The following is a 12,873-nucleotide window of genomic DNA, read 5'->3' on the forward strand; positions in this document are numbered from 1 at the left end:
AGGGGGAGGAATCTGTGCCAGCTGCTTCCGTCTTCTTTTTCAGGAATAATCAAGTTTTTCCCCAAATCACCTCAGCCCAGCAGACTTCCCTCTGTCTTTGCCGTAGGGTGAATCACTAGTCCTTCCCCCTCGCCTCTGTAAGGTATCACTAAAAATCACATCCCTACCGTGGTTTCTGACCTCGGGTTTGGCCCACAGGATGCCAGGGGATACGACGTGAGCAGAAGCTGGGAACGTGCCTTCACAATTGGTCTTGCGGTCTTTTCCACGTCTAAGCCACCACGAGAAGAACGTGTCCCGGGAAGTCTCTGGTCCACTTGCACACTTGCCCGCATGTGGCCAGGAAGTCTCTGGTCCACTTGCACACTTGCCCGCATGTGGACTCTCTTTGCAGCCTGGCATCCGCCATCCAGCTTAGCCACACTGCGTTCATATTGCTCTGATCTCTAGATCAGCAAATGTATTTTTATTTGAAAGACAGACAGATGGAGACAAAGAGCCTATGCGTGGATCCCCCACCCCTGTCCTGCCAAATGCCTGCAACAGCTGAGGCTGGTCAGGGACCAAAGCTGGGAGCCAGCAACTCCACCCAGCCCCTTGGGAGTGAAAGAAACCTAAACCGGATCCATCACCACTGCCTCCAAGAGCTGGCATGACCAGAAAGATGCCATCAAGAGCCCGAGCCAGGAAAGGAACCAGGATACACACATCTTAACTGGTAGCCTACATACCTGCCCTGGGCAACCCATTGAGAATTTTCGGCTTATTACACACCACCCTAGTGTCTCAACATCTGAATAACACATTTTCATTGGTTCCAATTTTGTTCTGTGGCCACTCCCAGCCCAAATGAACTTAGAAAAGGCAACAATAGGAACATTAAAAACTCAGGTAGCAACTTTCTGTCATAATTTCCAATTCAAGTTCTCACTGCACAGATGTCCAAACTTGCCTGGGTCGCTCTGATGTTTCATATTCCAAATCACCTAAACATTCTACTTTGATGCGTGCTGTCTTTAGACTCAATTCTAAGTGTGCCAAACTGAATTCACTCTCTTACCTCAAAGCTCACTCCCTGTGCTCCTCAAGTCACCATTACTACTACAAGGACAAATCATTAACATGTCGAGGTCAGCTGTGAGCTCCCTATTGGAATTCAGACAGTGAACATGCATCGTACACCCGTGTATTCGTGTACTGACCACACACAGGATTCCGATGAGGCCCACGAAACTGAAATGCACTGTGCCACAGAACCCTTATCACAGAAGTACTGGAAGTCCACGCAACCTTCAGCATAACGAAGAACTCAAAGGTTAGTGCTTTGAAACCAGTCTTCAACTGGACCAAGTGCTTCACGTGAATTATTTCTTTCAATATATACGTTGACTACCTTTCTAACAAATCAGCTCATGGAAAATGAGAGCTGTTAGGTGTTAATGAGTCTTTAATAATTATATCTCTAGTATGTATTTCTTACATTTAATAGCGCTCATCTTCTGGGTCAGGAATTTTAAGCGAATTATTTCTATCAAACCATGCATTTAGCCCATTGTCAAATCACTCCTGGAAATTAGATCATACTGCTGGCTTTAATAATCACATCTCTAGCTTATGTCTCCATTTCTAACTCAACTGAGTACACCCAAGAAATTTAAAAAAGGTCTTCCGTTCTTGTCTCTTCTCATTCCTTTTTTTTTTTTTTTTTTTTTATTGACAGGCAGAGTGGACAGTGAGAGAGAGAGAGAGAGACAGAGAGAAAGGTCTTCCTTTACTGTTGGTTCACCCCATAATGGCCGCTGCAGCCGGTGCCCTCTGGCCAGCACACTGTGCTGATCCGAAGCCAGGAACCAGGTGCTTCCTCCTGGTCTTCCATGCAGGTGCAGGGCCCAAGCACTTGGGCCACCCTCCACTGCACTCCCGGGCCACAGCAGAGAACTGGACTGGAAGAGGAGCAACCGGGACAGAATCCGGCGCCCCGACCAGGACTAGAACCCGGGGGGCCGGCGCCGCAGGTGGAGGATTAGCCTAGTGAGCCGCGGCGCCGGCTCTTCTTGTTCCTAATCACAATGCCTCAAAATGAACGCCTTCAAACATCGCTTTATCACTTTCTTCCGCTCTGCCATCACCACTGAGTGACAGCAGAAATATCCAATAAGCCACAGTTGGGGGCTGAGCCTGCAGGGCAACAGGGCCTCCTCACAAGCAGACTCCACTCCCCAGCCAGCATCCTCTGACAATCCACCCTGCCAGAGAGGTCCCAGTGGGATGGTGAAGAACCTCCCAGGAACTCTTCCGTTCCAGAGGTTCTGCTGGTGTCACTCGCTGGGCTTATCAGATGCAGTCCCATTTTCCTATTCAAGGGCCTCAGAGAGAGAAATCCACCCACTTAACCCAAAACTAGCTTCTGCAAGATTGGACTGTTGTCTGAGCCTTGAGAAAGGGTAGCTCTCCGGAGGTGGGTGTGAGACTCACGTGAACAATTGTGTTGTGAGCAGGTGTTTCTGTTCTGACCTCTCAGGCATCCATTCTGGCAAATCCGTGTATGCTATCCCATCATCAGGAATTCTGGGGATCATTCCTAATCATTCTTGGGTTGTCCCTTCTTCAAGAAACCCCCTCAACACCCTCTCTCTGTCTATCCTTTGAAGTGAACCAAACTGCCTAGCCCTAGCCTGAGATCTGATCTCCACACCCCACCCCCATACAACCCATGAGAATATCTCCCTGTTATGAACCCTGAGAAAACACTCCTGTCCTTGGAATAGCAGCACTCTGAGTGTGCTTTGAGAACCCCTTCTGCAGATCCGAATTATGCAGCTCCACAGCACTGACACCTGAGGCCAGACTGACCTCTGAGGGGCAGGGAGAGGACTGTCCCATACAGCACAGGACTTCCGGCTTCTACCCATGGGATGCCAGCAGCAACACCCCTCTAGTTTAATAACCAAACATGGCCCAGTCTTGGACCAGCATCTTCTGGGAAGCAGAGTCGACCCCACGTGGAGAACCACTGCTCTGTCCTGCAAAGTTCCTAAGGACTGAGATGGCACCCGCCTCTTCTCTGCCCCGTTCACGCCAGGAACACGGTGTCCTCCACATAAAAGGTGCTCAGAGTTATGGTGGGTTGATTTCACATTCCCATGGATCCATCTTAATTGGAGGTTTTCGTTGTTTGCAACAGCCCAGCAGGTAGTTGCTTTAATCCACACCATTTCACAAATGACTGCTTAGAAATGCACACCACATAGGTATCAGCTGTGTTTGTGCAGGATAAGGAATCCTGCTTCTCCTAATAGGATCACCTTGTGATAAAGGCAATGTTTTATTTTATATATATATGTATATAATGTGTGCGTGTGTATATATATATATATGGCCTCGCTAGGAGTCTGTGTTGTTCGTGAGCAAATCACCCATTTCCAGAGAGGTTATTTATGAAGCTCGGGAGAACTGTGATGACGCTGCAAAGAAGTCACAGTGACCTGCAGAGAATAAGCCTGGGCATCTGAGAGCTGTTCAGTGGACCGGAGTAAAAATAGTGAAGGAAATAGGGAAAACGCAACTTAGGGAGTAAAACATGCAGCCATCATCCTCTTAGACAAGACACATTCTCACACCCAGACAACAGATGAGCTAATAGATTAAACAATGATTTTCAAATCCTTGGTTTTACAGCAAATCTCGTGAGGTTGTTATTTATTCCCTGTGTGCCATCAACATTGCCCTGAGAAACTGACACTTAGAATTAAGCACTACCAGGAACCCAAGGTACCCACCCGAACAGGTCTCCAAACCAGCAAGAAGCTAAGAATTAGATTCAGCTCAACAAGACTCCCACTCTTTCTTTTAAATCTATATTATATCCTTTTTGATGTAAAATTGAAGAAAAAAATGTAACTTATCCCAAAGCCAACTTTTTAAACTAAAATGTTGTACAAAGATTCCTGTGGCATTTCAGCTGCCCTTAAATTTTAATAATACTGATAAAATATTCTACCATCTCCAGCCAAGTAATTTTTTATCTTTAATTGGTAAGCCCTCATTTATTATTTCTAAAGCATAAAAATTCTAATATCTAGGATTTATAACTTACCCAGGCAATCATGACTGCAAATGTATTTTTAAGTGCACTCCAAAATAGAAAAAGCAAATGAACACCAGGGAAACTGAAGCTCAGACTACAATGGTAAAAAAGAGTTTTTTACAACAAACAGATCATCGACTAACTACATATTCATCGGTGATAAACGGCCTTCTGTAGTCCCCAGGGGATAAGCGAGGCTTTGAACAACGAGGAGAAATGAAGTCAGTGGAAAAGCCCCAGACCTCCTCGGTTCGGAATCAGCACTGATCATTTCAAAATTGACAGCAGAGAAACCCTGAGGCACGGCACAGCGACTCAGAAATACAAATACTGCATATTGATGCAGAGGTGATCAATAAATGCTTTGTGCTACAGTCACCTTTGCTAAAATATAAAGCGAGGGTGGGTGGAGGCGCTGTGAGCAGGTAGAAAACAAAACAAAAAAAAAAAGATTTAGAAAACACCCCTGCTGGTACTACCTATGTGACACAATTCAATACCCACTGTGTTAGGCTGAGTAACGACTCCCCCCAACCAAGACCCCAAGTCCTAATCTATGGTCCGTCCTTGTTACCTTAAGAGGAAAAGGCTTCTTCACTGGTGTGGTTACGTTAAGGCTGTAGGATGCATGGAAGAAAGCCTACCAGAACTTCCTAACACACTACAGGTATCGCTGGGTACCTCAGAGGTTACCACGCCACAAAGAGCTAAAAGGCCACAGGCGGCGAACCAGAAAGACAAACCAAGAAGCGAAGGCACGTGGACCGCTTACCAAGGGTACGTGCATCTCCACACCAACAGGTGGGCAGGCAGGTGACGCAGACGCTCGCCGGGGGTGCGCATTCCCTCGGTCCACTGGGCATTTGTGAATGGCACTGAGCGCAGTGGCTGCAGGGGAGGGGCACTTGAATGACCTCATGACATGCAAGCATGCATGACTGACAGACCATGCCATGCGCCAGCAAAGAGATTTTCCTAACAAATTTCTGAATGGCAGCCCTGGGGCCGCCTCTCCTTCATGGATGGCCAATTCCTTTCCAGGTGCTGGAGTTCTTATTGATTGTTTCTAAGAATATAGAACTACCTCACCCTTAACGGTGTACAGAAATCAACAGTGACAATTTCAACCTTTTACATTATCTATAACTTGAACCAATTATTTTACTTGTAAGATCTATCCAGTAAAATAAGCATGTACTCAAAGATATCGTCACAAATTTTTATAGCAGCTTTTAAGGGTGGAAAAAATACTTAAAAATTTGGCAACTAACTGAAGACACTATGTGTGCTAGTAACATGCAAAAAATGTTGGGCTATTAACAACCATTAAGGTAGCCTACCCCAAGAGTATCTAATGACAGGGTGACAAACGCACACAGTAAAATGTCAGGAAACCACAGCAGGACATAGGAATATGCACAACTTGAACCCAACTGCATACCTGAGCACTGCATAGACACAGCAGGAATACAGACGGGACCCACCACCACGATGTTAGTATTCATCAATTAAAATCAAGCATTTTATGAACAGAAAAAAATGCAAAGAGTAAACTGCAAGGTTGGTTTCAGTAAAAATGTGGAATCCAGGAGGCATCTGTTCATTTCTCAAACATGTTCATTTCTGGTTTGTCTTGGTTTGACTTGCATTAGCACATCAACCTCGCTCTGTAGGATGCCAGTCTGAAACAGGCTAAGATGGTTTTATCTTCAATTCCAAAAATGTGGAATTTGTGATAATTCTGATGAACAAAACTCTGATTATTTTTTCCCTTCTGAGCTATGAACATTGTCACAGTGTGAGTCACCATCTATGTACTGAACGCCAAGTACCTTCTAGCAATAGATGAATCACGCATTACAAATGGCTTATATTTGAAACAAACAATCAGCCTAAAACACCCCTGCCCGCCACCAGGTCCCTGCACAGGCTGGATCCACTCTCCAACACATTCATGCAAGACTGGAGGCTGGTCTCACGTGGGCTCTGAGGAGTCAAATGAGATGTAGGCAGACAGGGAACGAGGAGAAGGCCCCAGCAAAGCTGTCCACTCCCTGCCTGGCTTCGGGACATCTTCCTTCAGTCAACAAAATACACAGAAAGGAACGCCAGCTGGAGAGGTGACAAGTGAGCGACTGTTGTTTTAAGACAATGAGCCCCCGGAGCCCAAGGCATGTGAGCATTCTGGCTGCTACAACAGAAGCTGAAGGAATTTTCCTAACGGGAAACCACTGGGTGTTGACTTCAGTTCTGCGCTTTGTGGATACCTCATACCACAGGATTCTGTAACGTGGGAAGGGGTCTTCTGCCTGACCTCCCGCACTTAGCATAAAGCATGCACCCTGTTTTCTGAAGTCCATACGTGTTGTAGCTTCTCTAAGTGTTCTGTTGGTCTCTTTGATTTTGCTAGTCTACAAATGTAACAGTTCGATTCATGTCATCACTACTTTTTGCATGTTTGGATGGTTCCCACTTTCTGGGTCTTTTGAATACACCTGGCTAGGAACCAAGTAGGTGAGCGCTTGCTTAGAACCAGAGGGGATGGGGGAGTACAGAGGATGACTGCAAATGGGCACGAAAGAGTGATCTCCTTAAAGAGATGGCAACATCCTAAAATTGGAATGAAAATTTTCTAAAGGTAACTGAATTGTATAATCAAAATAGGTGAATTTCACGTTATGTATCTAAAGCTGTTTTAAGAATCTACTTCAGATATTTCCTTTTATCCAAAATCAGCTCTTGGAAGCAGGAATTCATTCTTTAAACCCCAAGGATTCCACTTAATAATATAATGTAAGAAGCATTTTGAGATATATTCCTTCCACCTAAGGCATAGGTGTTCAACGCAATGATCAACCACTTCACCTTGTAAATCCATATCCAAACATCACATCCTACCCCGCAAATATCTGTTAACTAAAAATAATGCTAATTTTAAATGGGAAAAAGTAGAAAGAGCTATAGGGAAGTGTCAAATATAATTTCCTAATTTTATGTAAATTTATGACTAATGAGTGATGCTTGCATGTTTTGATGGGGCAGAGTACAATATGGCAGCTTATGTATGCAGCCCAAGGTCATTAAACCACCCAGCTGGCTGGCCACTTCCTCGTCTTTTCACCCTGTTTGAAGCATACCAGCAATTCTCCTCCAGTTCTTTCAAGAATATGTAACACGTTACTGTGCAGAAGACAGACCTGTGCGGGGGCGGGTGCTGTGGAGTGGCGGGTTCAGCTGCCACTTGCCACTGTGGCATCCAATATCAGAGTGCTGGTTCGAGCCCCAGTTGCTCTGTTTCTAACCCAGCTTCCTGCAAACTCACCTGGGAAGTCGGTAGATGATGGTCCAAGTGCTTCTGCCACCCACATGAGAGACCTGGATGGGGTCCCTGGCTCCCAGCTTTGGCCTGGCCCAGCCCTGGCTGCTGGGGCCATTTTGGGGAGTGAAACAGCAGAGGGAAGCCCTCTCTCTCTCTGTTGCACCATCAGGCAGCTGTGACAGCTTTTGCCTCGACTGAGGGACAGCAGTGAGTGAGCTGTAGCATCATCATCTTCTGGAGGAAGAGGTCACAAAACTGGCAGGTGTCAGAGGCAGGGTCACCCTCTCTGTGCTCGGACCCCAGTGACCCTCACGCATAGGCAGGAGGACTGGGACTGATCTAGCCAGCCCACTAGCCACTGAGCAAATGCTGCACACTGCCACCTAACTCAACACTCGACACTCAGCAGCACCACTCACCTCCTACGGCAGTAACCACAACCTCCACTTAAAACCCCCCTCACACCACAGTGCCCATTAGGACACAATTACGAGGTGGCCCCAAGAAGGGTCAGGGCCACATCTGCCTTGAACTTACTAGCAAGCCCACAGGAGAAGGGAGAGAAAGCCTCCAAGTCCATCGCTTCCTTCCCAAAGGACAAATGACTGCAAACACTTCCACACGCAATGCTGTCCTGCAAGTCAGGGTGCAAGCCCACAAGAACTGACATACGCTGCAGACCACAGCTTACTCTGAAGGAAAATCACGAATTTGGCTCCACAGCTGTGAGTCACTAGGTCTATTTGGGAGGGTAACAAACTGGGAAATCAAGGCAAAAACGCCTCGGTCACCACCTACGACCCTGCCGAGAACTCGTATGAGGTCAACTCATTTTTTAAATTTTTTTTTTTTTTTTGACAGGCAGAGTGGACAGTGAGAGAGAGAGACAGAGAGAAAGGTCTTCCTTTTCCGTTGGTTCACCCTCCAATGGCCGCCGTGGGCAGCGTGCTGTGGCCTGCACACTATGCTGATCCGAAGCCAGGAGCCAGGTACTTCCTCCTGGTCTCCCATGCGGGTGCAGGGCCCAAGCACCTGGGCCATCCTCCACTGACTTCCCGGGCCACAGCAGATAGCTGGACTGGAAGAGGAGCAACTAGAACAGAACCGGCGCCCCGACCAGGACTAGAACCCAGGGTGCAGGCGCTGCAGGTGGAGGATTAGCCTATTGAGCCGCGGCGCCGGCCGAGGTCAACTCAACATAAACACAAGAGAGGGAGGGAGAGGGAGAGCCGTCAGGTATCTGGAGCACACACCCACAGCTTGCAAGAAACTTGTTCTCAGCAGAAACACACCCTCAACAGCTGACCTCCCACGGACTATCTGCATTGCTGCAAACAGTGCCCTGGTAAGACTGACGGTGATGTGGACCAGGGCACCAACCTCAGCTTCATCACACAACATGGTTACGAAGCCAGGTTAGGGGGCTGGTGTGTGGCACAGCGGGTCAGGCCATCGCCTGCAACACTGGATCCAATATCCAATATCGGAGCACCTGTTTGAGTCCCGGCTGCTCTGCTTCTGACCCAACTCCCTACTAATGCTCCTGGGAAGGCAACGCAGGATGCTTTAAATGCGTGGATCCTCACCACCCACACAGGAGAGCCAAACGGAGCTCCTGGCTCCTGGCTCCTGGCTTTGGTTGGGGCCCCATTGTGGCCACTTAGGGAATGAGCCAAAAACAGAAGACCTCTCTCTTCTGTCACTCTGTCTTTCAAATAAATTAGTCAAATAAACCTTAAAGAAACAGTTTGGGAGGGGCTGGTGTCATGGTACATGGATTAAGCTGCCACTGGCATTGTGGGCATCCCATATCAGAGCATTGGTTTGAATGGAGGCATCCTTGCTCCCCATCCAGCTCCCTGCCAATGTGTCTGGGAAAGCAGCGGAAGACGGCCCAAGGGCTTGTGTCCCTGCCACCCAGGTGGAAGACCAGATGGAGTTCCTGACTCCTGGCTTCTGCCCCTGTTCAGATCCAGTCATCGTCACCATTTGAGAAGTGAATCAGCTAATCAAAGAACTCTCTCTCTCTCACTGTGCTTTTCAAATAAATAATAAATAAATGTTTTAAAAAACAGATCAGGGTTGGATGTGATGGGTCACTTCAGACATCTGCATCCCAAATGAACGCCAGTTTGGGTCCTGGCTAATTTGCTTCTCCCCACCCCCAGCTTCCTGCTCAAGCATCTAGGGGGCAGTAGATGATGCCTCAAGTGCTTGGGTCCCTGTGTGAGGCCCAGACGGAGTTCCTGGATCCTGGCTTCAGCTTTGCCTAGCCCCCAGCTCTTGAGGCCACTCGGAGCACAGACTGACAAATGGAAAATCTCTCTTCTTCTGTGACTCTGTTTTTCAAACAGATAAATAAATAAATCTTTTATTTAAAAAAGTTAATATAGGGGCACAGTTAATGTCTTCGATTAATTAGGAAACTCTCTCTATATGCCTAATGATGTCTCCGCGTTCTTTCAATGAAAGCAAGCCAGAGAGGAGGGAATTCTATCTAAATGCATTTCAGAGAACAGGCTTTTGGTGGAAGAAGGCAGATCACCCTAATAACTTCTTTCAGGTCAAAACTCATACTGCGGTTCCAAATACTTTAATTACGAGGACATGAAATCAGGCCATTCTGCTACACACGTAGGAAATAAAATGCAGCTAAAGCAACAGTCACAGCATCCCGGGTCTTAATTATTAGAATGTGGAGCTCAAAGACTGTTATCAAGCCAGAGCAACCTGCTCCCACGCTGGGCCTCAGGGAGCTCCCAGGGCCTGCAGAATAATCACCTCCCGGGCATGGACAGCCTGGCCCTGCGGGTCCCACAGCCCTGACAGACAGGGCCAAGGGAGGCTGGGGACATCCAGGGGCCCGGAGTGGGGAGTGGGCCATTCATCTTGGGAGAATACAAGTTTATAAGGAGCAGAAGATACAAAAATCATCTCACCCAAGCAAAGCCACTTTACAGGCCGCCTCAAGACAAAACCAAACTCACGCTGGGACGCTAATAATGCCCTGGCTCAGGATGAGGCCACCACAGATGGGCAAACACCCTCAACTTCCCAAGTTGTCCACAGACTATCACTCGCTGGGTACGGAAGATGCGGGACACCCAGGGCTGATGGGGCAGACGGGGCTGCTTCTTCTAGGGCAATCAGAGAGAGCATGCTGGAGAGAGCACCGTGCAGCTGTTCTCAGGCCTCTGTCGGTGTGTGCTACAGTCCTACTACTGTACCCACTTCAAACAAGAATGTGCCAAGACGCTTTACAGAGCTCGGCCACAGGCGAAATGCTACCAAGTGGTGAAACTGGAAACAAATCGCTATCTGGGCCTAAAACTCTAGAGGAAGAACCTGAAGCCTGGGGTATGAGGCTGACCATGCCAGCCAGAAAGCCACCGTGGCACCTACAGGGAGGGCCAGCCACTCCACTTCTCTCGGGAGCTTCTCCGTCTTAGACCACAGAGGAGCAGTTCAGGAATTTTCCTGTGACAGTGTGCTGGCTTCAGTGTTCATGTCACCCTGGGTTCAAATCCTAACTCTGCTATGGCAGCGGCTTTGATAGTATGGCTGAATTCATGACGAGTTCAGAACTCTGGATTCTCCCTTTAAAATACGGGGGCACGAGGGGTAGGTGTTTGGTGCAGAAGTTAAGACACCACTTGGGATGACTGCATCCCATACAGGACAACCTGGGTTCAAGTCCTGGTTGTGCTTCCAATCCAGTCTCCTGCTCATGCACACTCTTAAGGGACATCAGTTGATGGCCCAAGGGTCACTGTCACCCATGCAGGAGACCTGGATTCAGTTGCAGGCTTCTGACCTGAGCCAGGTCCAACTCTGGCTGATGCGGGTATTTGGGGGAATGAATCAGTAGACGGAAGATCTCTGTCTCTCTTTCCACTTGTCTCTTTCTACTTTTCGAATAATTAATAATTTTAAATATGGGGCCAATACCAGCTGCTGCACCCCAGGATCACTGCAGGCTGAAGTAGACATTGGATGTAACTTCTGAGGCCTGTTTGGGGGACTAAATAAATATTCATTGTTGTATAAAAATAGAGTGAATCCACATGGATGACTTTGCACTCCAAATATACCCTAAGAAAAAGTTTATTTACTGCAAGGTGGTGTGGTGGGTGGTGGGAGCCCGGAGCTATGACAGCATCACATAGGACAGGGCAAAGAACTTAAGTCTGCCTCCAATTCCAATTAATCTAAAGGAGGCTATCTTCGAGAATCCCTGCCACTCAAGTCTGCTACTTTGTGAGAATAATACGTCAGTCTCACCATCTGCGTGTCTTCTCCCACCTAAAGGGGATTCCTGGGTCCTAGGAATGACACTAAGTCACGCCGCCTACTTGTATAGAAAATTTACACCCATTTTATCGCTCTTCTGAGGACATTTCAGAGAAAGAAATATAGCTCCTTTAATACAGAGGTAATATTTTTATTAACGTTCCTTTAAGTTAAGTTGAAATCTCTGTAGGAAAGATGCATAGTGTTGTGCTGGGCTCATTTTGTTTATTGTATTTTTTTTACTTAAATTTCTATTCAACTGAAAGTCACGTGACATAGAATTCACTACACTGAAGTCACTAGATCCTGCAACCACTACCTCTACCGGGATTGAAAACTCTGTCATCACCCCAAAAGGAAACCCCATCCCCATAAGCCAACTTCTCCCCTTTACCCTGCCAGGCCCTAGAAACCACTGACCCAGAGCCTGCCTCATGGGTTTATGCATTTCAGGTATTTCAAAGTCCAACTACACAATCAAGGTGACTCAATTCTGCACAGAGGCAGGCACGGCTACAGGACCATGCCCCTGTCGCTTGGGTTCCCACATCCTGTTGACCGTCACCACCTGGGAATCCCCTGTCCCAGCGAGCTTCGAGCTGCAAAGCTCATCAGCACTGACACACATGGTTCAACACAAACAGGGACCAGCTTCACAGAGACTCTGGCCAGCTCCCATCCTGACCAGACCCAGTGGATCTTCCCACACCTCTGGATGAGCGCAGGCTAATGAGAAGACCACACTGGATTTCACCAAATTGCTTCCATGTGAATTTTAATAGACAGTGCCCGTTGGAGCAGGATGATGCACCAGGCTCTCGAGCAGATGGAGAAATGTTCTCTGCCTGATGAGGAGCCAGGAACTCACGTACCCAGCCCACCCTCTGTTGGCTGAAATCAGGCACTGTCTCAACTCCAGAGAACACAGTCCAAACCAGCCTTCAAGCAAGCCACATCCTCTGTGGGTGCATCCAAGGGGTCAGGGGAGGAGGCTGTTAGTACCCCTGAAAGCTGGTTCAACCTCCTCTACTAAGGAATCTTCCAGAATGGGTTGGCATCACAGGAACCTAACTTGAAATGGATGCGTGGCCTCTGCCCCACCCTCCCCCCAGACTTCTGCCTTTAAGAACAAGTCAGCCCCTACACAAATGTAAGGAAACTTCAGACACCCAACACG

General features: G+C 47.7%; 1 protein-coding gene across 20 annotated transcripts in view; it reads right to left on the reverse strand.

Annotated features, from left to right (window-relative positions):
• The window catches only part of RBFOX1 (RNA binding fox-1 homolog 1), a 2,206,955-nt gene that overhangs the window by 1,517,826 nt on the left and 676,256 nt on the right, over window positions 1-12,873 (reverse strand). The gene's annotated exons all lie outside the window — the stretch shown is intronic.

The sequence above is a fragment of the Oryctolagus cuniculus genome, chromosome 19 (assembly GCF_964237555.1).
Source record: "Oryctolagus cuniculus chromosome 19, mOryCun1.1, whole genome shotgun sequence".
In the NCBI taxonomy this organism is placed as follows: domain Eukaryota; kingdom Metazoa; phylum Chordata; class Mammalia; order Lagomorpha; family Leporidae; genus Oryctolagus; species Oryctolagus cuniculus.